Here is a 27,516-nt window from a genome sequence, read left to right as displayed (position 1 = left end):
ACTGTTGCAGTGTGCCAGTGTCAGCAGGCACGATACTGCGTGTACATTTATAGTTTTATTTGAGTATTTAACTATTTGTGTCCGTGAATGTTTGGACATAGCTCTAGCACTTTGGAGATGCACATATACGTCTGTGCAAAATATTATGAAGTTGATGATTAGGTTACATTGTGGGTTGTTGATATGATCAGGTCTGACAGTTACAAGGTACTTACAGTAGGAAACACGTCAGTGCCACATGGGATGAACAGAAGTGTTTAAATGCAGGTCAAACAGTGAATTCACTTCTGTGTACACTTCCAGAATAAGTTGTTTTCATTTTCACATTGTTGTGCAGTTGCGATGCTGCATATTGTAAGGATAACACATTACCCAGTGTAAAACATTTGTTACGCATAAACCATCCCTGCATGCATATATGAGTTCAGAACAAAAACGAGTCTGAAGGTGAGTTTCTTTCTCAAAACCATTAGCAAGCACTGTACAAGGAAATATATATGGTACTGACAAAAAAACCCCAGTAATTTCAAAGGACAGTTCCTGAAAACAAGGTACCTGAACCAGTCCAACTCCCTCTATGGGGCTACATTACCCTCTGCTGTATGTTTGCTGGAAGTACAGCACACGCACACTTTTGAAGGCCATTTTTTATTGATGATCACATTTACCATGTTTTTGTTTTAATGCTGCTTGTGTAAACCACTTTGAATTGCCTTGTTGTTGAAATGTCCTATATAAATAAACTTGCCTAAGACCTCAAACAGAACCAGACTTCTGTTGAACAGCCAACTGTTGTGACTGTGTTCGGCTGGATGCAGAAAAAGAAGACAAGTATAGAGACATACAGAGCAACAACAACAACAACATACCTCACAGATGTATAGCTATAGTGTAACAATGTAGACCACAAAGTATGATAATAGAACAATCATTCTTAGTAAACATCTATAACAACTATAGAAATGAATTGGGGACAACTAATCATGTTTCATATGTAAGTTGAAATCGAACAGCTCTAAGATTCACATGAATATAACAGTGAGTAGACTGAAGACTGATATTAATAGTTGGAGCAGTTGGAGCAATTTCAAACATTGGGAGGGGTCAACAGCAACGGGCTGTCTAAATCATTGATCCAGAGGAACCTATCGGAGAAGGAGGCACAGGAACTTCCAGGAAGATGTAACATAAATGGTACTTGTATATTTAAAGCTCAAGCAGTAATATGATATGAATGCACATAGATGGAAAGAGAGGGAGAGGGTGGTCAGTGTGCCAGGTCCCTCGAGAGACTGTAGGTTTACCACAGGATAGAAAGTACTAGATTTCAGGCACCGTCAGTGGACAGCAAAACTTCAGCTGTTGAAATGATCACAAAAGCAATGCATCACTAAGTACAGATGACAGAAACAGGGACTGCAGTGGAGCAGAAAATGTGAAAACAGACGCTTTACTTTGCATCTTATGAAGAAATCTCTGGACTGTCTATTTTTTTAACCTATTGAGAGTCTTTCTGTTGCACCTGTTCGACTGGGCTACTGCCCGGATGTGTGGTTTTCTTAGGTCTACTGTCCCTCTTGCAGCTAGAATGAAACCTGAACAGGTATTGTTATTTTACTGTATTTAGTGAAGTCATTCAAAAGTTTAAACATGATTAGGAGTTATGATCTGATTATGACCTCTGGGTATATCAATTCCTGCTAAACATGAACTCAGCCAACCTAATGACAACTGCTCCATGGCCATGTCGTTTTATCATGATGCTGTAGTGCCATCTAATGGTGACATCCTATAAGGTTTATAGGAATTTAAATAGCTGAAGAAACACCTGAATATATATATATATATATATATACCTAAATATTTTACTTACATGTACAGTACATGTTTCAGCCCTTTACGGTTCCTCAGCGACATTTAGAGACATCTGTGGGGTTAAGCCTTTTTTTAAAAGCATCAAGGAAACTGCAACTTATGAACAAGAAGCTTCTTAACAAAATCAGACTTGTGTAGCTGAGCAAAATAGAAGTAAGGATACAACAATAGTGTATCATATTCTGCAACAGGAAAATAAGTGATGATTTGTTTTACAAACGGACATTTATACATTTATATTCTAGCAAATCCACATAAGCCAATTATATACAAAACCTCATAGAAATTACAAATAAAAAAAACAAAAACAATGAGGCCAATTTGTTTTCAGGAAATACAAATAGTTGTCCTGGGATGATTGGTTAGAAGGTTGTGTATTTATTCGTCATCCCTAGTTTCGCTGTCTCTTCCTGTGAAACCTGTATACCCATAGCTTTGGCTAATGCAAAAGAAAGCCAGCTAAAATATCTGGTCTTTTTAAAGTTGCTGTCTAATACAATGCTCTTGCTCAGATATCAATCTACATTTCTAAAACATTTAAATGGGCACACTACGTTCCACAGGTCAGTCTTTTTCTCAGTTGAATGACTGTAGACGCTGTAAATGATGACATTTGGCAAAAGAAGGTGACTTCCTTATCAGTGGCCGAGCCAGAATTTTTGATCTGGCGTGACACACATTCATAGCATTTATTTACCCTTTCAATATTACATACCTTTGCATATTTTATATTTTACATAACAGAACAGAGTGGCAACATTTACATCTTTTAGCCCTATTCCTTGAGGATTTGTCAAAAGTCCCAATTTAAAATACAAACATAATAAAATGGTATACATTACAATGCAAAGGCAGCCTGTTGTAAAACAGCCCAAATAGTTGGTTTAAACTTAAGTCCCACCTATCACAAGGAGAAGTCTGTTAGGATTTACTGGCTGTGGGGGGATCAGATTTCTAGGGTGGCCCTCCCTGGCTGTGCCCCTGTTCCTGTTATATTGTTTTTGTAGATTTCGACATGTCTTGGTTTATCATCTATGCTTATAAATTTGGATGCATGCAAAAAAAAACAGGAAAAAAACGATTTCATAAATTTGACGGTAAACAACAAAGCAAATGTGCAACGCTTTGCATGAGGCCCCAAAACAATGAAAACATTTTTGCTGGGCCTGATATTTTAAGGCATGTTAAAAGCTGCCAGTATGAGATACTCTTTTGTGTGATTAAACATACCAAAATGGTCTTAACACTGCTTTAAACCCTTTTCAATAAAACTGTAAATAGCAGTGATCTATCTGAAGAATTCATTAAATTGCATCTGTATTTCTGCAAAGTGGTAACATCGTTGTGTGCATGATCCTTCAAATGTCTCATTCCTGATGTAAAGAAAACCCAACTGTGCTTGCCAAACTATACCCACTAGATGGCAGCATGTTTGTTTTACTGCACTGTCTCAGTAAACCCTCAACGGTATAACTGATCCTTCTTTTAACAGCCTCCAGTAGCTGATCCTGCTCAGCCGAGGAAGGCTCAGTCTGACTTGAAATGCTAAAAGATGAATAATTTTTTCCTTATACAAAAATGAGTCTGACCATGTGTTATCAATATTGTAGAACAGCAAGGACTCTATTGCCTTTGAAGACAAAGTTGGTGTATGTGGTATGCACACGATTCATTTACCTTTACAATCCCTCCACACAGTATATTCCATGTAGCAATGATAGTAGATGAACGATTAAAGAACAGAGAAAGAGTTGGCAACCATGAGTGTGTGACAGTTTAGAAGCACATCTTAGAGTGAAACACATAACAAGGAAGCTCTTTGGGGACTGACTGAATGTTTAGGTCCTATTAATTATTGAAGCAACATCAGTTGCTGCTGTGCTTTGGTCAGCAATGTGTCACTTTACCTCGCTGCTCTCTTACACACACACACACACACACACACACACACACACACACACACACACACACACACACACACACACACACACACACACACAGCAAAAACGTTTATTAAATTGTCAAAATAGATTGTTTGGCCCACACTACAATAAACTGGATAAATGTGTTGTCTAAATAAGCAAATTGCTAGTCAGTGGATGTGTGTGTGTGTGTGTGTGTGTGTGTGTGTGTGTGTGTGTGTTTGATTATGTCCTTTGGCAACTGTGCTTCGACTGATTATGCTACAATGAAGGACGTGAATCAATACATGATTTTGGAAGCTTAATATTACAGAACAAATAGATTTATTTCAGAGAGACTGCAGAAGAATTTGGACCGTGTCATGTGGCTAAATACATTTCTTTAATATACTTGTATTTGGCCAGTTGTGGCTCAGAGGTTATCATTGGTTGTCTCTAACCTGAAAGGTCGGGGGTTTGATCCACAGCTCCTGCAGCCTGTCTGATGTGGTCATGGGCAAGACACTTAAGCCCAAGTTGCTCCCACAGCTTTGTTGTCCGTGTATGAATATGATTAGTTAATATGGACTCTTTACATAGTAAGCTCTGTCATCAGTGTGTGAATGTGTAGATGCAACATGTGGTGTAAAAAAATACCTTGAGTAGTCAAAAGACTGCATTAGAAGCACTATACTACAAAAAGCTTTGTTTAATGTCAAAGATTGTTTTCAGAGTGTCACAAAAATGATAATTGAGATAAACATACTTTTTAATTTTGAATGTTTAAAAAGTGTGCACTTTTATTTTTTGTTATGAACTTTATGAACATATTGTTTCCTGGAGCATCTTTTGGGGCAAGAAACAAGCTGACAACCACAAACTCTTCTTCTTTGTCTTTTTCCGTGGTCAGTCCCTGCATGCTGGTGCAGCATGTTCTTTGATCTTTTCTTAGCCCCCTTCACTGAGCCTGAGGGAGGTTTTATTCAGGTGGAAAAATGGAGCTTTGACCTAACTGGACAGAGCACAGTAGGGAGGTGCTGGATGGGGGAGGGTTAGATCTTGTCTGTTGTTGCTTATGTTGGTGATACTTGGTGGAAGTGGGTCAAAGGTAGGTCAGCTCCTCCACTCTGAGATGAGTTACAGCCCCTGTTTGTGAGATATGGCAGGAGGAGGTCAGTTCATCATCCTTGAGATTTGATTGGATGGCCAGGATGTAAACATTCATCCTCAGGCAGACTGTTCAGTCATCAGGTCTGCTGTTGGACCAAATCACATGTTGTTCTTGAGTTTGCTCATCTATCATATCTCTAAATGTAGACTCTGGGTCTCCACCAGCTGAAGATGATTCTCATGTTGACAGAGGTCTGTCTGATGTAAATCAAAAGGCTTTAACATAATCTCTCAGGAGGGAAAAAGGGGCATAGCTCATTCACATTTCTCATTTCCAAGCACTGGAGGAAGGTTTAGAAGTAAACATAATACTGTAATCGTGAAATCAGCCGGTTTCATTTTCCAGGTGGGTACTTAGAGGGAGTTTTTTTTTACAGCCTTATTTGTGTGTAACACAATACTTAGAACAAAAGTGCCTGTGTGAAAACAAAAATAGGCTGCAAGCACTTGAATCTGAGGTATTCATCATATTGATTAGCCAGCATGCATTGCTTGAAAATTTGACATCAAATCCAGCTGTTCTCAGTATTCACCACAGGATATTATTCTCCCTCTAAAACTTCAAAATGCACATTCGACTTGTCGAAAGATGTGTAGGAACTATTGTTTTACCATTTTAAGAATTGTAAAATACAGACCATGGAACATTGTTAGCATACTGAAAGTGCTTAGAACCAGCATGCTGTTGCTGTCATAGATTATATGACATAATATTCATTCAGCAGATTTAATAAAATGAATTATGATACTACACATTAGGAATATATCCATAAAATACATTTGAAAAAACAACCAAAGACACACCTGAAGACAGCTTCCAGTTAGCTTAGCATAACAGGGAAGAAAAAACAAGCCTGGATGCGAGGATAAATGAGGAGAAACATTGTTCTTTGTAAAAACTACACAAATGTGTCATTTGGAAACTTTGAGATTGCTATGTTCAGGTTATCTTGTTAATGCTGGGGACATAACACAAATAAAAATGTTTAATGCAACTGTCAGTACAGTTGCTGCTAACAAATCCTCGTCTCAGCACTGTACAATACCAGTCACCTTTGTGGAAGCATTCGTATAATTGTCTCATACCAATTTTTTTAAATGTGTGTGGCTGTATGTTTTTCAAACTGACATTGAGTCTTCCACATAAAGAATAGAATACATATACTTGTTAGTATATCAGACCTTAGATGGTTACAACATGTCAGCAATATTTCCCCATTAGTTGATTTTTACAACACAAATCTATAGTATTACTTTAATTTTCTTTGAAGGACATCTGCGTTTTAAATATTTGATTTGTTCGCTTTTATAAATTCAATAACACCTTCATAATATGAACTACATTTTGTTTTGAAGATATACAGGTTAATGGCCACATGTTGGTTACATATATTTATGCCAGTTTAACCAGCCAACATGCATCTTTATATCCATTTCATGATCAATTACTGCCAGAATGGTCTGCACAACAGATATCATGTCCACTATGCTGGTTTACATACAGAGTATTAGGGCAGTATTGCAGTAACCATTAACCTGAGCTATAGCTCTGGCTGATGGCTGGTGGCTGTGCTATAGATAGAGATAGTATTTAACTGGTGTAGCCCTGAAGTGATCTATCTATCAAGGGTGAAGATCTTTCATAGTTTATTTAACTATATGTGTATATCCCTGTATTCAAAGGTCGATAACATGTTTTAAAGTAAGCATTAAATGTTTCAGAAAAAAATTACCTTTCAGATCAAACTTTCTAAAGACAATTATTTCTAAACTTAATTCTCTTCTAGAAACAAAAATAAAAGGAAATCAAAGAGACTGTGGAGATAGCTGGAGGTGGTGAGATGGATGGTAAGATTCCCAACACAAAACACTCCTCTCTATTTATAGTGTGAAACTGATGGAGACAAAAACAGATTCCTCGTCTCCCCAGCTGACCTTGGTGGCAGCCGAGCTGCGACTCGAGGGCAGAAACCCAAATAACCCGGCCATGAAAATAAAAATCAATGCAGGAAGCAGATCTGTTGCCAGAAGGTAGTCCTCCAAGGTCAACAGCCCCGTCCAGCTGACTATCAGATTCAACTTTCCTCCTAGTCACACAGATGAACACAAACAACAAGACATGGAACAGAAAATGCCCAAAACAATACTCAGACTGAATCAGATCAGCAGTTAGCTTGTTTCTAGAAAGATGTGGTCCGAGGGGGAATCTGTTCCCTGCACGTTTGGACAAAAATAACCCAGTAGGATGCATCTTTGACTGTTTGTTTACACGAGTTAACAGTCCATTTCAAACATTATCACTTCAACTTGGGTTATTTTACTTGCTCAAGAGTATGTTTAATATTATATCATAGTGAGAAGTGAAACAAGAGACAAATTAATGATATAAAAAAAAAAAGCTGGAGTCCAAAAGCAAAATTGTTCTGTCTCATTGTTTCAGTTTCATCGTTTAATAAGAGCTCAAAAAATGAACCCAAAAATGAATCCAATCCTGCTGTTTGTCTAGTGTCCACTTGATGTTGGCCAGAAACACCAGAAGTCACTTAGACACAAGGAACAAAAAAACTTAAAAATACCAAAATAAAAATATAACAACCCAATCACATAATAGGCCTCGTTACTTGAAATTGATTACAGAATCTTGTTTTCAGACGTTTGTCAGCACTCGTCTTCTGCCTAACAGAGTCCTGGGAAGGGAGGGGCCGGAGAGTCTGAGGTCAACAAGGCTTTAGCTGAAAAAAAAACGTCAGCTATAGCTTTGTAAATATGATCTTAAATGTGAAAGGGTAAAAATGTGGATAAAAAAACTGGATACTTCACAGCTTTTGAGACACATGAACATGTCAGAGATTTCAATGCAACATTAAATCTTTTGTGAAGATTTGTTTGTGTTAGTTTTTCTCTTCCATGTGAACAAAGTTGTGTATCTTATCTCTTCACTAATCTTGTTATAGTAGAGTTTATTGTACTGGTCGTGGAGCTAAACAGAAAAAACACTTGTAGAATCAGTTATATCTGATATAGTTTGCTTGCCCACCTTCACCGCTGCAACACCTGTTTGTTGTTTGTTGTCTGGCAAACCAAGGAGCGTCCAAAACGGAGGTGCGGGGGTGCTTCTAAACAACCTACGGTATTTTCTCTGGTCAAAACAAATACAGACCATTCTGCACAGGAATCTAAACTCAGAAGGAGGACATACTGGCTGCTGGCTTCTTTAATGTCTGATGATATAGTACGGCAATTTGTTAAAACTGACGTGATTTTTGTATCCAGAATTAGTCAGTTTCATTGTTGGTGATGCAGATGGCTTTAATTTAGTTGAATTGGATACAATTTAAACGATCCAAAGAAAACAAACACTTTCAAAGTATTGTGTTTAATCACCTGCTTTGCTTCATGACTGGTGAGGTCAGCAGGCTCAATATGCTAGTTAGAACTGAAGTAGTCTGAACTGGATAGTCTGGAGAGGAGGACGAAGGACAGAATCATAGCCATCTTGGATAACTCTTTTTACCCTCTCGATGAGGGATGGGCAGCTCATTCAGACAACACTTCATCCCACCCAGGTGGAAAACTGAGCGCTTTTTTGTGCAGACCGCCATCCGACTGGATAACAGCAGGGGCACCTACAGTCTTTCTTCAATCATCACCTGAACAGTACAGCTGGCGCGACTCATTCTTCTCACTTACTGTAGACAGTCATGACTCAGCGAGACATTTACAGAGGAAATATTTCTACTGTATTTTTGGGTAAAATATCACATAGTCTTCCTTTAAACATTGTACTATATTATACCTTACACCTTATATCAAACTGTATGATATACTGCTCAACTGCTGTTGACAAAACGGGATGTATTAATCATACCATGTCACTTTAATCATCACTTGTCTTTTTAACATGCCATTTACTGCACAGAATATCTGGATTGTCCTGAATGGTTCACTTCACTCCTCCATAACTAATGTATATACCTCTTATTTTATTCATATTCATTACATCTACTCTGTACAGATTGTTTTTATTTGTATGAAGTCATTGCTAAGTGTCACAATCCAAATTTAACCTCTGGCATTCAATGAAGAATGATTGAATCTTTTAAACACAATCTTTGGTTGCGTGACGAGTGCCGTTGACTTTTAAAAAGCAAGTTCCAATTAAGGGGATTGTTCCGATATAGTTGTTGGGTTTGTCAGTGTGCTCTGTACATAAGGTCACAGTGAGAAAGAGAGAGTGTGTAAAACACACTGATGAGACTCCTGCAGCACTGGAGGGGTCACAGCTGTCAGAGCAGCAGCAGAGAAGACGTTTCTCTGCAGGCGCTTCGTCTCTCAAACAGCCCTTCTGCAGAACAATATGTCATTTTTGTCTTTTCTTTTCTTTCCCATTTGTCTGCGTTGTCTTAATTGTTTCTTAGTGTAGTATCATTGTATTCTTTCCTGTTTTATTTTGTAACGTCTTATCCCTCTGCCTCTTTGTATTTTGTCACACTCTTCAGTTCCCTCCGTTTTTTTCAGAGTTCCATGTTTTACTTTGTCGTTGTCAGTGTTGTCTGGTTTCCTGCTTCTCTCTGTTTCCCTCCTGTCTTGGTTACCCTGATTGTCCTCACCTGTGTCTGATTACCCCATGTCTATTTAGTCTCAGTGTTTACTTCCCTCTGTGTTGGTTCATTGTCATTTGTCATTTCCCGGTGTAGTATGTTGTTTGTCTCCCTGCTGCTGTGGATTACCTTGTTTTTCTCCTCTCGGCACTTTTGGGAATTTTAGATTAAATATCTGGGTAAGTTTGTTTTTCCCTTTTGTTTGAGTAAATCTTTTGTTGCTGCAATTGGTGCGATTGTTTTTCGTTTTCGACAGTGAGGTCTTTTACCTGCTCTTTTGTTAGGTGCCTTGAGATAACATTTTTAATTAATTGGCGCTATACAAATACAATTTGATTAATTGACAATTAGACATAACTCTGTGCAACACATCAATTTCATGTTCTGAATTGGAGTCTATCACATTTTAACATCCCTATCAAACAAATGTATTCATTTAAATTCAACACCACTGATTGCCCAAAAACGTATTGCTATTTTAAGCCAAAAGCTTTGCTATTTTGTAACCTCACTGCTACTTCCACTGATTTTGGAGAGTTCTGACTCTGATGCGACCGGCTCACTGTAGTCCAGTGTAGCATCATGCAGCACATGATCACTCAGCTCTTTTCCACCAGCTCAGAACCGTGCAGTAATTACTGTGCAAAGGTCAAGACAGGCCAGCCTGAATATGCTTATCTACGGGGATCTTTGGAGGCTGCACAGGTGAGGCACTCGAAGCCGACAATCAATCATATATGCCACATGGGATGCACCTGCCTGCCACTTTACTCCTATAAAGTGTGATTCTACAGCAAGATTGAGAGGCTGGAGAAGTCACTCCTTTATCTTGAGTTAGTAATATGCTCTCACAGTTTGGATTTCCTAATTTATATCAGCATGTCAGCTTGTCAGTTGAAGGCCATTACATTTGCAACCACCAGACAGCCAGTAGATATATGGTAATGGGCCAACATTAGCAGCAGAGCACACGCCTCTGCGCTAAAATGTGTAGTCTTAAAACTAATGTTACCCTTGCAGATTTGTGCAACGTTAATGTTGACTGCTTTTCAGGAGCTTTGTGTAGTTTGAGGTGTAATTTATCTCTGTGGTGTACGCACTAAAGAGACTTCCCATAGAAATACAAGGTGTGCTGGAAAAGGCCGTGTAGGAGAACTGCTGCTCGTATAATGTTCTTCTAATAAATGTCTTTTTCAGGTTAGTTTTATTTGGTTTGCATTTATAGTTTTAGTGTTGTAGTAACACTCCAAGAAATAAAAGAGATAAGATGTAAGTTGTATTTTGATTCCAAATGTACTCACTATTTGTTCTAGTCTTCAGTTATTCTTCGTGTGCAAACATTAATCCACTCTGTGCATTTATAATAATCTTTATGTTGTGTTAGTGTCGAGAACAACCCTTAATCTACATTACTGCATCCATAGAACATGTCAACTTTTATGCTCATAGGTCAACGGATCACCACAGAAATAAATGTAATTTTTTGGAAAAAAGCGGTATGGAACAGTACTTTAAGATAGTTGATAACTTATAAATTGGTAAATTGTCATTCAAACCCATTCACAAACTGATGGCAGAGGTTGCTATGTGAAGTTTCCATCTGAGGATCATTTTTCAACTCTTTCTGTTTTGCTTATTCATTGATGTAAACAGCACCCATCAGCCCTTCTCAGTTGCCTAACTTCATATTGTTTCACGATTTTGATTTAGTTTACCATAAACAACTGGTTTTATGTTGCTTCTCTTTTCCCTACATGAACTGGCCTGCAACAGTGTCAGATCACATTTCTGTTAGTGTTTGAGATAATGTAGAAACGAGGATTGAATGGGATGTATTATGGTGGTGCAGCAGTCAGTGCTGTTGCCTCACAGCAAAGAGGTTCCTGGTATGGATCCCCGATGGACAGGAGCCTCTCTCTGTGGAGTTTGTGTGTTCTCCTCGTGCATTCCTGAGTTCTCTCTGGTTACTCCGGCTTCCTGTCACAGTCCAAAGCTTGCTTGGTAGGTCAATTGGTGACTCGAGGTTTGAATGTAAATATGGCTGGTTGTCTGTCTACAGTATGTGTCAGCCTTGTGCACCCCATCTTTCGCCTGATAACAACTGGGATTGGCAACCTTAAACAGGAAAAGAGGCATGGATAATGAATGGATGGATGTATTATCATGGATGGATGTATCATCATCTTGTTTCTAAAAACAAGATGTGCCACTAAATATGAAGTTAAAACAGCCTTGTGTATGCATTTTGTCATCTGTGTTGTGGCGACCAGCCTAAATGATTATCTTTTCTGCCGGCTCCACGCCCTGTGACGAGTCCCTCTTTGGCCAGTGAGCTCCATAGATTGACACAAATCCCGCAAGCCTGTGTTTAGGTGCGCGGCTGCTCCAGCCATTTCAAAAATCGGTGGTGTTTTGTCTCCCGAATATTTTGTGTCGTCTCCCCTGTTGTGTGGTGCGCTTCCTTTCCAGTTTGACCTCGGGAGTGGAAAAACATAGGAATCGATGGATCATTCATTTACTGGAGGTAACTCCGACCTGTCAGAGCCGTTCCTTGTTGTCTGTGGCATGGGAGGAGAGTGAGAGTTTACTGTGTAGTCAAGAAGTGACACACTGACAAGAGGGCTTCTGTTTTTGTTGTTTTTTTTGTTTGAATTGTGAAGAGACACTGGTTTTTCTCTAATGGAAATGGATACCTTTTGTTTCTTGACATTGTAATATTGTTTGTTTAATACATTTTCCTTTATTTGGAGTACCTTGCTTTGTGTGGAATCCTTGTGTTATTGTGTGTATTGCAGATTTTTCTATTTTATTGAGTTGCTACTGGTTCAAAGAACTAGATTATATCTTTTTGGTGGGTTTGAGGATAGACAACTTCTATTGTTGTCGGTGGAGATACCAGCTGGCAACCTATCCAAAAAAAACCGTTAAAACAGCTACAGTATATTTTATGCTTTCAAAAGTCAGTAAAGACGCTGAAATAAATAAAGCTACAAAAAATCATGCTCTTTAAGTTGCCACGTTTGCAAGTGTCTCAGGGAAAATGTGTAATTTAGAACTCTAAAGTCTGCATTTGAGCACTAATACACTTGATGATTTACAGTGGGACACAGTGTTGAGATTTGGCCTGTCTTAATTAAGACAAAGAAAGATGACAACAGTAGTGCAATTACATTTTGAACACTGGGATCCATTAGTTGGAAAAGACATTGTTTATTGCTGTCTTTTGTCTTGCTATTAGACACTTCTGAAGCTGACAGTGGAGAGGATGCCTATTAAAAAGACGCATGCCTTTAGTAGGATTCAAACAATACCTTAACAAATAAAGTCATTTAAAGTTAAGTATTGCTGCTGTAACATTGCACAACAGAGTAGTATGTGCTGTGTTAACAGACAATATGATGCAAAGGTCAGATTCTTTGTCAGCAGCTAAGGTCACATCCCGGGAGAGATGTTTTCCAACTAGACAGAATGAACAATACCTCTTCAGGGGAATGTAATCGTGACTCAGCGCTGTGTGTGGATGCTAGCCCCGCTGCATGTAAATGTGACTACCTCTGTCACCCTGACTGACATTCTGAATCAGCAAGACCTCTGGACTGCGTGTGCAGTGATGCAGTCAAATGCAAACCTAGGAATATGTGATAAACTTTCAATTTTCCTCACTTGAATGAACGCTCAGGTATAATGTGGGCTTTTTAGAAACAGATATTTTCCTGCGGGCACTTTTCGAAGTAAATAAATAGACTCAGTCAGTGACTAATGTGGTGTCACTACTGAATACTGATTGGATCAACCTTTCTGTTGAAAGGATGGATGATTGGATCAACCTTTTAGGTAATATGGCAAACATGTGGGATGATTGTGCTTTATTTCTAAGATGTTTCTGGAATTGAAAGATATTTAATTCGGTCTTGAATTTATTAGCATATCCAGAATTAATTTTTATTTTAACCACAAAGATTCCAAGAGAAACAAGATGCTTTTGCCATACCTACAATCTCTGAAAACTGTGCCATTTTTTCCCAGCTTACTGTGTCTGTAAACTCATGAATTAATGTATATTGAGCTAAGTAAAAGCATGCCACACCTCATCTGCCTTGAACTCCCCGCGGACATGAAGTAGCTATATTTAGTAGCACACTGTCTGTCCGTCTGAATGGATATGTGTGGAGACACACTGAGGGTTAACTGACCTGACTGTTAGACTATGATTCACACTCTGCTTGGTTAAGGACCCACATGCAACTGAGCAGAATATGCCCTCTAGGCAACAGTGTGTGTGTGTGTGTGTGTGTGTGTGTGTGTGTGTGTGTGTGTGTGTGTGTGTGTGTGTGTGTGTGTGTGTGTGTGTGTGTGTGTGTGTGTGTGTGTGTGTGTGTGTGTGTGTGTGTGTGTGTGTGTGTGTGTGTGTGTGTGTGTGTGTGTGTGTGTGTGTGTGTGTGTGTGTGTGTGTGTGTGTGTGTGTGTGTGTGTGTGTGTGTGTGTGTGTGTGTGTGTGTGTGTGTGTGTGTGTGTGTGTGTGTGTGTGTGTGTGTGTCTCCATGTTTAAGTTATTTACATATGTCACATTTGATGTGTTAGTGTCATTTGAAGTGCTATTCTTTCCTTTTAAGTTAAGTAGTGGTGTGATTCTCTCCATTACAAGATGATCCAATTCCATTACACAATTTCAGATCTAAGGTTTTACACTCTAGTGAATAATCAGTTCATCTTCTTAATGGTAGTCTACAAGAGGAGGTTGATGAATATAAATATCTGGGTGTCTGGCTTCATTCTTCACTATTGTTTCAATGTCATGTTGAGTCAGTTATAAAGAAAATTAATAGCTGTATTTTTTGTGGTAAGGTTCAACTAATTGTTTTACTCTACAAATCAGAAAAAGGTTTGTTACACATCTCATTCTTACAATAATGGATTGTACAGCTATGATTTACCAGAATGCCTCAGAAACCAAGCTCCAGCTTATCAACGTCACTTCTAATAGCCTCTGCTGATTTATTTTAAGATGTCCATACAGAACCCATCACACCTCAGCGCAGAAGACATGTTCACTGGCTTCTATTCATTTTCAAATACATTTTCTTTAATTATCCCCCTTATTTAAAACAATACTTCATCCCATATCGCTCACAGTATAATTTGGGACAACAGATACAACTCTTTTTTTGTTGTTCCAAAAATTCATGTAGAATTCTGCTTTCCAGTGCAAAGCTCCCTCAGACTGGAACAATCTACCAGACTCACTCACATCCATTTCCTCTTTTCACCTCTTCAAGTCAACTCTCCTCTCTTATTTTAAAAGTCCCATATTCTGCTTTTTTCTGGTTTGATGTGCTCTTTGGTGTGTTTTCCTGGTGTCTTGTGCATGTTTAGGCACATCTATTTGCAAATATTCAAAGTCTACCTCCTCCTGTTAGCAGTAGCAGAAACGCTCTGTCCATAGCCCCCCTTATTGAAAATGTGTGGAATGACATCACAAGACAAACACGTCACTGATCCAAGCCCATTGGCTCGGTGTAGCAAGCACAAGCTCCCCTTGGAGCATTCCCAATATGGTAAAAGGTGTGGAACATATCAGAGAACAAAGTCGAACGACTGACCAATCAGATTTTTTATTTTATTTTTTTCTCTTTGTGGGGATACTGAGTGTTAGATAACAGATATGAGAGCCTGCATGGAACGGCAGTACATGAAAACAGACACTTTTTTTAACATTAGCGATGGTGAAAGTACTTCAGTAGGCACATAAATTAGATGTATGCCCCTTAAAAGGCATAATATTGGACATTTAATACAGCTTGCTCCTGTTTTTAGTACTGGTGATGGAGATATATGAAATGAAAATGTATATCAAATGTATACATTATGTATCCATGTGAACATGGGCCTGTGTATTTCTAATTGCATTAATCATAACCATTGCATTTATATTGACACTTCTATGTGGGTGAGGGAGGGGTCAGTATGGAAGAGCTGAATGTGTATGTGAATGTTAATGTCCTGTAATGTTCTCAATATAATGTCTCAGTTTTGTCTTTTCGTTTGTCTATGGGACCCGCTCGATAACGCAAGACTGAAGGCAAAGCTCTCAATTTACCCATTGATCTTTGTTCCAACTCTCACCTATGGCTTTAAGTTATAGGTACAAATCATATACCGCAAATATTAATAGATGAAGCCTGAGTGATGTCAACCATTTGTTTCTGCAGGCAGCTCTGGAGGCTCATTGGCAGCCGCCGCCATAATGGAAATCTTGTCTAAGCCTAACTTTCAGTCAACCTAATGACATGCTTAGAGCCAGAGCTGAGGTTTGGCAAAGTGTTACGTCGCGTCCATCTGTCACTGGACGAACTGTAGGATTTTGCCTTATTTTTTTAAGACAAAAGGTTGCCGCTTGGTACAAACCAAAATAACAAGATCATGGATCCAATTAGTTTCCTCCAGAGGTTGGCTTGGCTCTTCGCACCAAAAGGAGCCAGTTGAGGTGGTTCTGGCATCTGATTGGTATTCCTCCTGGACACTTTGGAGGTTTTCAGGGCATGTCCAACTGGGAGGAGACCTCAGAGTAGACACAGAATTTGCTGAAGGGACCATGTGGGCTGGGAACACTTAGGAATTCCCAATAGGAGCTGGAAAATGTTGCTGGGGAGAAGGTCGTCTTGGTTGACTTAGTGTGCTTGCTGCCACTACGACATGACCTCAGGTCTGAGGATAATAGATGGATGGCTCATAGTAATTTTTTTTTTCATGTAACTGAGAAAACACCTGTCTTATTGTTTTTTTGGGGGGGTTTAAAGAGACAAGAACATGTCATTGAAGCACATGCTGACATACGATTTATCAATGGTTCTCAATTTTTGTAATTTAGGCTCCCCTTTGGCAGATGAAAATATTGTCAACATCTCTATGTTTTTCAGATACCAATTCAGACCCATTTCTATTTACACCCCTAGGTAAAAGGTATTCATATACTGCAACAATATGTGCAGACTGCAGACAGATATTCCCATATAAAGGAAGATTTTCCTTTTTACGATGAGGACAAAGACTCCCTGGAGTGATGAGCTCATGTGAAATATCTGTATATACTATCCCTTTAGTACACAAGCTAGTTCTAAAATATGAAGTGCATTGTGAAATCTCCTGGGAGTTTCAGAGACAATAGCTTTCCATGTGATTGAATTGACTTCCACTTTTTATTCTTTGTTGATCTATGAATCCATTGTTACTTCACTTTCTGACAGAAAAAATCATGGACAGGGAGAGCAAATGAAAAAAAGAAGTTGGTATAAAACAGTGGAAGAGATTAAAAAAAAAAAGAGATGAACAGTAGTGCGGCAAGGGTGGAGTAGTGATAGTTTATGGTTGCCATGCAGCCCAGGTATCCATTAGGACGGTCATAACGAATGGCTGGTCCCTGGCAGTGACACCCGGCTGGAGCCTGAGCTGATTGAGCTGTGATCACGGCAGCAGATGGCTGCTGCCAGCTCTCCAACACTAACCTTAAGAGATGACATCTAAACACCTCCATAAATTTCCACCCATGGTAACACTGCCCTTCCTCACTCTTTCATTTTCTCCGCCTTAGTGATTCCCTGTCATGTGTTGCGTTTTCTCTCAGTCTGTCTACACCTGCTGATTTTGCCTCGTATGGATTAGAATGTCTCTTTGTACGTGTACACTGTCAAAATCATAGGCTCAGCCTGCTGTAGGGAGTGGCCGTCCATCCACTCTCTTTACTCTTCATCTGAGGATTATTGTCTTGATCGCTATGTACGGTTCCTTTCCTGACTTTAATTGATGCACAAGGATTGTCAGCTCATCTCTGTATTTGTTCTATATTTGCAAATGTGGACTTACACTTTCTCTAGAGCAGTAGTTATCAATCATTTATTGATATTTTGGATTTAAAGCAACCATTTGTATGTATTTGCTTTGGTGCTCTTTGGCACCCACAGAATGTCTGAGAACGACTGCACGAGGCACCCTCTGGACAACATGCATTTGTTTACAAGCAGAGGGTGTGAAGCCATCAAAAACGTTGCGAGAAGCCAAATAACCATGACAACAGACATTGTATTATTACCTGATTTGTGCAAGTGACTCTGCCAGCATCGTCAGCCAGATGTGTGCAAACTGTTTGCATGAAGAGCACATGTAAAGTCAACTTTATGGGCAGGCTACATTGGAGAGGGCAATTGATTATGTCAGTTCAATTGCAAACTTAAAAAACTAACTTTAAGATAGACAAGGAAAGAGACAACTTTTTAGCATAAGATGGATTTATTTATTTATTTGTGTGCAAACCTGAGACGTAACTTGAGTTAAATGACTTTCTGCAACTGGTAACGATACAGCCTATTGTCATGTTTAAACCTGATATGAATAAAATCTGCCAGCATATACACTTCTTGTACTGAAGAGGCATGGAAGAGGCCCCATTCTCCCTGTTGAATTATTTTGTTATTAAATTGACCTTTGAAACTACTATTCAAAAGTATAGAAATGAAATGCTTTAACATTAAAAACAAAAGTTCAGTGTTGTGTGTTTTGAAACCAAAGCTCATGTTAAAGTTAGTTCTGTGTTGATGATGGCGATCCCTTTGAACAAAGCAGTGCAACATGTATGTGCTGTGCTTATCTTGTACATGTACTAGTTTCTGATTAAAAAAAAATCTCTTCTGTCTTCGTCACAGTCACTCACTGCGAATCATGTCGAGGAAAATGTAAACAATTGCATTTTCTGCAGCATGCTGGAACTCACTTCATCTGACACCCACTGGCAGTATTGCAGGTTTGCAAAATAATCATATAAAAATGATCATTTTTATAAAGACCTTGTTTGCCTTTGAAGTTCACATAGAAGCATTCATTTTATCGGTAGTCTGTTTTATAATAAGCAACAACTTTTCACAGTAGCTTCAAACAGGAGGTATGGTGTGCCAAGTAGCCGTGATTGGTTTTGTGGAGGTGAGGTTTATCTTCAAAAAAATCATTCAACTCTGTCTGCTGATAGAAATACATTTTCTTATTGGAGCTTTTGATGAATTTAGGGACTTTTTCAGCAGGCCAACACAATCAGTCGATTTATCCCCATAAATTCTCAATTTCCAATGTTTCCGTGTGTTTGACTAAACTTGCCCAAAAAAGGATTTTTTTTCTTAATAGTAAAGACTATTTTATCTCTCTCTCTCTCTCTCTCTCTCTCTCTCTCTCTCTCTCTCTCTTTCTCTCCCTCTCTCCCTCTCTCCCTGATTTGTGTGTTGATAGTTATGTGGAAATGTTTTTTGGTCCTTCCTGTTAAGATTTCCCTCCTCCAGAAAGGCGATTGCCATTTAACACTGCTGTCAAACAAACATAAAGGAGAGAATATATGTTAACAGGATAAGGTCGGCAGCTCTAATCAGCATCTCCTTCTTTTATTTAGAATACGCTAAATTCAATTAAATTCCACTTTAAATCTCTTTTCTCCTCAAGAGAAACTTAAACAAGCTATTTCAAATGTTTTGAGGCCATGATGTTCATTCGGCTCCCACTGGATTTGGACGTAAATGTCAAGGACTGTCTTTCATCCTGTTCTGTGGCATTCACTGACAGCTCTGCGAGAGGAGCGAGAAGAGGCGCCCTGCTCTCCCCACGCTGTCGCTCCCTTGTTTTATTTGTGTAATACGTGTTCTGGCCTTGGTCCAGAGCAACCGAGTGTGGCAATAATAAGATTATGAGTGAGTCCAAACTTCATCACCTGTCTGCTGCAGGGCCAGGGGAGATAAACTGATGAGGTGATATACAGTTTGATATGACATGAGGGAGCATGGTGGTGTGAGAGAAAATTACATTAATCCTGTTTACAAGGGAAAATGAAGCAAAGACTGCACAACTGTTCTGGCCTGTATGGTGCTACTTCAGGGAAATTATAGGTGTGTGTGTGTGTGTGTGTGTGTGTGTGTGTGTGTCTCTCTATGATTGAAACATTAATGTGTAATTTGTTTGTTATGCCTTCTCCAAAACAATTCTTATTCATTACCTGTGGTTTATCAACACAGGACAGCCTTGTGTTATTGTATGAATGAAGTCATCTTCTCACACTGAATTGCATACATACATTTTGCAAAACAAAATCAACTCCTCTAAGTTATAATTGAGCTGCAGCAGCTATGCAAGGGGTCGAACATAATAAGATTTTGAATCTAACACTAATAATTGTAAACAGACAGTGAGTAACAAGATAAATAATCTTCATAGGAGCTACTTTGAAAATGAACTACAGATGTGTTCATGTAATCTCCGAATCCTCTTTGTGTGACAACACAACCCCTGAGGACAATATGTAAAGTGTTGATTTGTTCTCTTGTCTCCTTGCTTGTACTGCTTAATTTGCTGTCAGCAACATTGATTATTGCACATTTTAATAAAAAACCAACACAACACAACAATTTGTCTTAATGTCTGACATTCTTCAATGTCTGTTTTAAAATGTGTTGTAAAAGTCATTATTGGAATTATTTACAATGTGTGCTTTAAATGGATTTGAAAGCTTTTAAGGTAATAATACTAAATAGTGAAAATCCAATCATATGAACCTCGTCACAAACGGGATGGACAGTATCAAAAGCCCAGCTGCATGTAACCAGACCAGACATGGGTCAAACTTTACAATTAAAATACATATATTTCATGCAATAAAGAATACATTTAACATCATGATCAAAAGCTCTCTTGACAAGTACCATATCAGCAAAGTAGAACTACGAGAGAAAACGTAACAAAGATGTTTATAATACTTATTGAACTTTCCATTACCTTGAGTGTTTGCTTAAAACATTCACAAGAATCTGTTCAGCTGTGGACTGCGTTGATCTGAGGGGTCTTTGCCATTTATGGGGTTAATTAAATGGGTGCTTTGGTTTGCGGAAGGAGATCCTGTCAATCCTGTTTCCATCCAGCAAATACCTTCTGAACATTTATTGGCACTAAATGATGTCACCCAGATAAAATGCCAGCGCCTCAGAGACGCATTTTACCTTTATTTTTGTGCAAAAGAAGGAGACGGAGATGAGTCCTCAATTTGTGTACATTTGGTGTAAGACGTTAATGTTTGTGTATCTGCAGCTGCTAAAACTTGCTAATGACATTTACAGTTTAAAAGACAAGATTGACAGTTCTAAACGGAAGACGTTATTTTGAACAGCAAAGGGTCTCATAAAACCAACACAAATATTATTGATGTGAATGTAATTATCCAAATAATCATAATCATCATCACATTTTGTTACCATTCCTGCTTAATGAGCCATTTGTGTAGGATTTGACATTTTATAAGACAACACTGAGGCTAGAATGTGAAAAGGCTTTTGGAGTTCTTACTGGAAGCATATGAGGCAGTGAGAGACAATGTTTTAAGCTGAACTTGAGTTCTTTCCACAATTTGTTTTACTATTCCTGGTGCTCAGGTTACCTTGTTTATGAGACAACTGAAGAACACGTAGATGTGACTGTAATACCTATTTCTAATTCTTCATACTCTGTGCTGATTTAATGCATACAGTGTAAGCAGTCAGGTTGTGCCCCACAATGGCTGTGAGTACATTAATCCAGAGTTAACCACTCGTACAGGGTGAGATGACGTTCCACCACAACTTTTATACAATCATATGGTCTATTCCCGGCCTTAGTTATCCCTATTACTCTGTTCAGAGCTGTCATGTCCATTTAAAAAGGAGGACCTAATTGCAGAACTAGAAAAATGATTTATTTTCTTACACAAAAGGCAAAAAAAAACTTCCTTTGATAATAAATCCAAAAAAAGTCCAAAAGAAGAAAACACAGGGAGCCATGAGGAACAAACAACAAACGACATACATCATACATACAACATACAACAATGACTTGAGACAGAGGGGGAGACACACAGACAGAGACTGAAAAACATTAAAGAGATTGAAGTCAAATAAAAAAATAATAAAAGCCTTTTAAAACATGTTTACGTGTGTGGGTTTTCTTTTATTGTGCATATGTCGTCTCCTAACCACAATAACAGCTGTGCGTAACACTGGGAATTTGCATTTTCCTTTCAAAGGTGTTAAACACAGACAATCGCCACAGTTTTTGTCTGGCTTGGTAAATCGCAATCCGTCTACAAAATTAACTTCTTTGCATTTTCTCCTCCCTAGCAGAAATGCCCCATATTTCATATTCAATAAGTCAAACTAAATGGACAAGGCATGTTGTTTTGCTCAACTCAATCTGCGTTTTTAGATCAGATAGCGTATTTGTTTGCAGGTCGTATCGAGCACGTTTTTAACGCTCACAAACCTTTATTAAATCAGGCCCTAAGTGAACTATCACAAACATTAACACACACTCACAAACAATAACTCACAAACAATAAATATTAGTAATACAGTTTTAGCAACATAATTTGAATGTAATTACAAAATTAAGCATAAAAGGAATGAAATTCAAATGGGATTGCAGATGAAGAATGATTCACCAGTGTGCATTTGTCCCTCCTCGGTGTGCACCTTCCACTGGCTTCGTCTGACTCAATACAGTAAGTAAATAAAACAATCTGCCAAAAGCAATGACTTGATTTTAGGATCCAACTCATTCACTTAGCTGACGGGGCCTTTGAGGAGAAAGGAGGCTTGACATTCGAATTTGCATCCAAGCAGGGTTACACGCTGGTAGAGTGGAGGGTACAGAAACTATTCACCCCTGTCAGAGTGAGGCTGTGTTTGTGTGTGTGTGTCAGGACCGATCTGTGAGTTGCAGCTCTAAAGAATGCACAGTGTTTCCTCTATTTAAATGTTCGGCTTGATGTGTTGGTTGGAGGGTGAGAGAACATAAGACATAAATGAAAAAGAGAGTTTGACAAGTAAGAGGACATAAAGTGTAAAAAGAGGAATGACTATTGAGAGGGAAATGCTTCCAAATTCACCACATGGAAAGAGATCTTTATTTTTCTCTGTAGCTTCTTCATATGGCATTGCATGTGTATCAGATAAGTCCTGTATGCATTAAAATGTATGAATACATTACCCTATCTTCTGCTTTGAAGAACACGGTTTCCCGTAAATAAAAACCAGCATGTTCCGATGTGATATGCTACTCTTTGGTGCTTCCTGGTTATTATATTCTGGCTGTTATCTTCCTGCTCAGGGTCGATATTTCATGTAAAGAACCTTTTTGGCATTCATGTGGCAACATGTGCTTTCTATCAACTTCATTTTTGTTGCTGAAGAAACAGTAAAACAATGTATGATGTTCGGGAATTAAGCACACACCTTTTAAATTGTCCGGTTCTGTGCTGACATTACTTTTTCTGTCTGCAAAGGGCAGGAATGCATTTTGAGGTGGTGTGTTGTTGATTAATTTCTAATTGAACATGACAGTGTGCTTTTGTTGCAGTGTGCTACAGAATCAGTGTTGAGGCCAATTCCGCCCTTAATCAACCTTCTATCTTGAAACACCATATTCTTCCCTGCTGGTCATTTATTTTGTTGGAGTTCACTCTCGCCCACCTTTGGTAAAAATCGATGGAGTCCGAGCTGGGCACAGTAGGTGGACTGAAAATGGCATTTTAGTTTTTCCTTTCTCGCTGACTAAAGGTGATGGTAGAGAAAACAAGCTCTGCTGTTGGAATTAAGGTCAGTTGTGTTCATTATTAATCTTTTTAACTGATTTCGATGGATGCAATTACCTTTCTAAGATTTGAAACCCAACTTGATTTGCACCAAAATCAAACAGTGTTTAAAGAAAGACAGAACACAAACATTATTTTACTGTATAAATAAAAATGAGAAAATCTCATGTCCTTGGACAGAACATTGTTCCTTGTTCTGCCAAGTTTTCTAATATGATAGACATCACTGTCATGATGCTTTTGATGTCTTGTGTAAAGCACTTTAAATTGCCTTGTTGTTGAAATGTGCCATACAAATAAACTTGCCTTGCCTTTAGATAATAAACCTATTACAGTGCTTTCAAAAGACTAGTGATTAATGCAATTATGATTCACTACAGTCGAGGCAGCGATTGGTCATGACTGATTAAAAATATGTACATACTAAACCCCCTGGATCTGTCCCTGCCTTCCAGCCCATCCAGTTATTCCTGACCACATACCCATATTACAGGACACCATGGATGGATCATCCACATGACTACATTTTCATGACCAAATCCATATCTTTAGTGTTTTTAACATATATTTGGGTAGCCTGTCTATCATCCCACACAATTTGAAATAAATCCATCAAGTCCTTTGGTTGTTGTCTGCGTAAGTCTTACAACGCAGGGAAAAATGCTCTGTTTGAAATGTTCTCAGTTTGTGACATAACAAGTTGAATTCTGAAAAATCCACAAAAAAATACCCTCCCCTCCCCTGGTATCTCAACCCCAAACCTTTTGTGCTGGTCTACTGTTTTTATTCTTGGATCATTGCATTTAAAGAGACACTCAACAAAACAGTCACAAACCTCCTCTGGTCCTTAATTCAGGTTATATTTTGACCAAAGCACAGCACAGATGTTTCATTTAGAGCACAGGGTACTGTTAGTTACTCAAAAGGGGGATAATATGTCCTCTCTAATGCTTTCAGACAACTTGAGTGGTGTTGCAGACAATTACTGCCTTAAAATGAAATACATTGAGTTGTTTAACATAACGCGTCTCGTTTTTAAACAATGTTCACTAACTTCTGAAAGGACAGTTTTAAAGTCAGATATTGCTTTTCTCATGTGGAGTTATGGAGGCCTAGAGCCGCTCACAGCTGTCATGAGGCGAGAGGTGCAGTTTACCCTGGACTGGCCACCAGCCAATCACAGGGTTGATATGTAGAGACACACAAGCAATTACCGTCACATTTACGGCAACACATTCCTACAACAATTGAGAGTCAATTGAACTATAGCAGGCATGTATTTGAAATCTGAGAGGAAGCCGAAGTACCCAGATGGAACTCATGCAGGCAATCAAAGCATGCATGCAAGGGCACCGACCTGGCTCGGATTTCAACCAGGTACCCTCTTACTGTGAGGCAACAGAGCCCCCATTGGATGTTATTGGAAAGATAATTAAGGTGATTAAAGCTCCATAATTATCTTGATATGAGGAGGGACATTAAAAAGATTAGTTTACATTAAAAAAGTAATGTGTTATGGTCTGTAGATTAATCACAGGTATTAACAGGTATTAACATTTATAGCCCTAAAACAGACACACAAATCCCAACATCATTTAAAAAGCGCATATGAAAAGACTTATAATTGCGTGTTGGTGTTTGGCTGTGAAATGTGCACTGAAACATGCTCTCATTAAGAGTGACCCCTCTGTCAGAGTAAAGCCCAGTGGTGAGTGTGCTGTGGTGTAATGAGAGCTGGCTGTGGGCTGAAGACGAGGAGAAGGAAGATCAGGACACTGTGTCTCAGATACAAAGGGCAGAGATCTGACTCACTCGAACTGGCCAGACCACACTGGAGGAGGAGGGAGACACTTTGGCACCAAAGTGACAGAGAGAGCTCTATGTCTCTCTTTTTTTTTATCACAGGTTCACATCCTTTCTTAAGGCCTGGGAACATCATTTCCCTCAGTCCCTCAGAGTCTTTGTCAGAAAAAGAAATCTTTTTCTTTTTTATTTCATTTTAGCTTTTGTCCTGGAAACTCACAAAATAGCTTAATTCTCACAGGAAGTTCTCATTAATTTTTTTAGACATTTTTTTAAGTGTTTAGAGAAAATTTCAATCAATGTCTGTGGTTACAGAAAAAAGGATACGAAATTAGCTTTAATCATAGCACATAATAATCCTCTTTGTCTATTCAGAACTAAAATAGCTGTTTGCAATGTCTACATAAATCCAACCTGCAGAATCCCGATGAGAAGATTGAAAAAGCCTTTGTTTTGATTGAATGAAACTCTTCCCCCTTCCATGTGCTCTAGAGTAAGCTGTAGCAGGTAATGAGATGTGATGGGCTGGCTACAGCAAGTGCTGGAAAACAGGGGAAGTCAAGGTTGCCTAAGTCCAGTGTCAGGACCCTGATTGCAGCAGACAGGCTATCTGGATGTGGCCCTCATTCCAACCCGATCTGTGATTGGTGGAGACTGGCTAGAAGTCTGTTGCACAATGGGTCATCCTCCTCTAGTTGTCACCAAGAGGACAACATCCTCCTCAGAATCTACAAAACTAACAAAGAGAAGACAGAAAGGAGAAGGTGTGACATACATTGAAAATGACAGATCAGAATAAAAGTTCCAAAATAAAACCTAAAAAATAGGAGAAGAATGGAAAGTATTATGATACAAGCATAAGGTATTCACTTTTTTTCTAATCGCTTTATTTAGAAGAAATTTTGGATAATAAGTAGATCATGAAGACTCATTAAAAAATTGACACGATAGAGGTCATACATGCACATGTTTAAAGTGCTAAATGTTTAAAGATAAAATCAAAAGCATGCAAGAGTTTGCCCACAGAAATTATTCCATGAATCCATGAGGGGGGGAGGGGGGGGGTGTAAATTGACTAGTAAATCAAATGCTGTACCTGTTGACACAACCCCCTCTTGGCCATGACGGCTTGGTTTAACACAGTGGTCCCCCCCCCCCCCCCCACTCACACACACACGTTACCAAATACATTCTTTGTGTGAGTGTGTGTAAAATAAATACTGACAATAACATCCTTTGTAGTCAAATATCAATATTTTTACAATTCATCTAAGATTTGCCAAAACAGAAAAAGATGGCTGCGTCATTGTGTGAAGATTAAACTTAAACAAAAATATCAAGTCACTATTAAAGTAGCAATGAAGATTATATTTGCAACATTTAACTGAGCACTTTTTTAAGGTGTAACACTAATAATTGTTTTTAATAATTTCTTGACTCTCTGAAAGTAAACAGCTCATTCTGAAAAAACTTTCAGTGAGTTGTGTGTTTGTTTTGTCTTTTCCTGCCTGGGAGGTGAGATAGCCACTCTCAGTTCATTTTCAATGTCTAGCTTTGATCTGTATTTTGTTTTGATTGATGAAACTGCCTATCTCACAAATGTGGCAAATGGGAGAAGCGTGGCCAGGGCTCAATCCAGAATGCAGAAAATGTCTTGGTCTTGAACTGCAGCAGCACTGTTGAGTCTGAGGTGACATCAATGAACTGTTCCTCCTATGCTATGCTGAAGTCGTCAGCTGGGGTTGCACTGAAAAGGTCTCGGATTTTACAAAATCTTTCACTGGGAAATGTGTTAGGAAGTGTGTTTGAAGGGCAGAGATGAGATCACTGTGTTCTGCAGATTGTTCCCCGAGAGAAATGATTTCAGGCTTTCAAATGAGTCTATATTCCCAACTGTAACTCGCTGCACTGATAAAAGAAAACGTTAGATTTACTTTAATCATTAATGGACATTAGTTGCACAAAAATTGTTCGCTTTGGTAAGTAATTGACAAAATTGCGTCAAGTCAACACAAATTACTTGTGTAATCAACACAAGTAGTTTGAGTTGATACAAAGTTATTGGAATTTGATTCAATAAAGCAAATTAATAATTGATCACTTTCACCCAACACTATTGAAATGTATGAATAAATGGAATATATTCATAATTCTGAAAATTATTCTAATATTAATCAATAACATTTGTAAATGTATAATGTAAATTAATAAATGCAGATATGCAAATGTTCATCTTACAAATGAACATTTCTGCAATCATTTATTTATTTTTGCTTGATAAATCTTAATAATGTCTTAAAGGGATACTTCACCCATTTTCATGAAGCTTTGTATGTATTGTTTGTATGTATTGTTCCCTTTAAAAATGTTGTTTCATTTCCAAAACAAACGTCTTCAGAGTTAAGAAAGAATCTTACTTGTTCCAAAATGAAAAGAAAGGAACAACAACAGTGAGCACTCCTGTACTTTTGTCTTTTGTATTATCCTTATACCTTTAAAAAAATGCAGACTTTACAACGTGAAA

The sequence above is a fragment of the Symphodus melops genome, assembly GCF_947650265.1.
Source record: "Symphodus melops genome assembly, chromosome: 2".
Taxonomy (NCBI): domain Eukaryota; kingdom Metazoa; phylum Chordata; class Actinopteri; order Labriformes; family Labridae; genus Symphodus; species Symphodus melops.
This window is presented reverse-complemented; position numbering follows the sequence as displayed.